We start from the raw sequence: 1,435 nt of genomic DNA on the forward strand, positions 1-1,435 counted from the left end.
TTACCTGTCAAGCACCCGTCCAGGTGTGGAACATTGATGTTCCGCGGGACACCGCAAGCAAGTCAGTGCAATCCTTGAACAGCCCTGTCGTTTTCCGTCTTGTTCTCTGATAGGCAATACGAGCGAATATGCGCTGTCCGAGGAACGATAGAGGGAGAGAAAGAGGGAGGGACAGAAGCAATGAGGGAGGAACGGAGAGAGCGAGTGTGTGTGTGTGAGAGAGAGAGAGGTGGGGGGGGGCGCAAATAAACATGTTCGGTATCTCTCAGAAGGTCCTTGGTGATTTGATTTTATCCTAGTTTTAATCAAAGCTGGGTTAAGTGGGGACAAACCACTTGCGACTTTCTCTTTAGGGTTTCTGTTTGAATCTGATCATTTTAATATAAAAGAGCTCAGATGTTGCACACATATCCTCACTCACTTTATGTATAGGCCTACAGGGCCTGAACTGTTCAACTGTGCGCTGATAGGCCTTATTTGTTCTCACCTCAGCTGTCAGTATAGGTAGGCTATGAGAAATGGCAGTCACTCCCTTCACCCACCACAGACCTAACTGAAACTCTGCTTCAGTCTCTACTTGCAATATCATAAGACTTCAGACTCTTTTGTTTGTATGCGCCATTCTTTATAAATCACTAAGACATTGAAGATAAACAGTGATAATTACAGTGAATTAGAGTGGCATGGATATTGGCATAAAGAACAGCTTGAGTCCAGTAATAGCCCAATCAGTCGCTGATTGAGTTATCCTTTGTGTTGATTGAGCCGTCACAGCTTCTATATCAAAACGGATACGGTTGTTATTTCATATTCTGTTGCATCCGTGTCTCACAAAAGTGGCTATAGGCTAATGCAGCCGTATCACCTAATTTATATATATATGTATATATATATATATATATATATATATATATATATAGGTGAGGAAAACATGGTGTAGCCTATCTGCCACCACAGGCCCTTAAGGTCACCAGTGAGTTGTTTAACAGTGAGGTGAAAATTAACATAGCAACTCTTGTCCCTCCAATGATACTGCATAACTTCCCTGTTTGTTTACAGGTAGATGACCTCACCATGGACACAGGGCACTGCCTACACAGCTTAATATTTTACACAACACAAACGTCTGCATATTTTCGATGGCCCTGCAAGATTGTATATCTAAACTGAGAATATGTGTTCAAACACCCTTGGCTCTGGCTGTATTCTCACACATGGTTGGGTTGCTGCGTATGTTTAAGTGTGGCTGGTCGATACAGCTGGCATGTATAAGTTAGTTATGAAAAAAATGGAAATAAACAGAAAGACAAACATACAGAAAAGACAAAGATAAACAGGAGAGAAGATGTCAAAGCCATTTTGACCAGACACTCAGAGGTCAATCCCCCAACCCTCGTCACACCATAATCACACACTGATCAGACATCAAGTGGGT

General features: G+C 42.3%; 1 protein-coding gene across 7 annotated transcripts in view; it reads right to left on the minus strand.

Annotated features, from left to right (window-relative positions):
- The window catches only part of LOC143104269 (band 4.1-like protein 1), a 102,287-nt gene extending 102,162 nt beyond the window's left edge, over nucleotides 1–125 (minus strand). For all 7 annotated transcript variants that reach the window (XM_076268262.1, XM_076268260.1, XM_076268259.1 and 4 more), the window contains exon 1: nucleotides 5–125. The gene's annotated coding sequence lies outside the window, so the exon portion shown is untranslated. The remainder of the gene's footprint in view (nucleotides 1–4) is intronic.
- Between the last annotated feature and the right edge of the window lie 1,310 nt (nucleotides 126–1,435).

This window comes from Alosa pseudoharengus, unplaced genomic scaffold, assembly GCF_046254945.1.
Source record: "Alosa pseudoharengus isolate Yale_2024_CS ecotype anadromous, Long Island Sound unplaced genomic scaffold, YU_APseudo_1.1 YU_APseudo_1.1_scf_5, whole genome shotgun sequence".
Taxonomy (NCBI): domain Eukaryota; kingdom Metazoa; phylum Chordata; class Actinopteri; order Clupeiformes; family Clupeidae; genus Alosa; species Alosa pseudoharengus.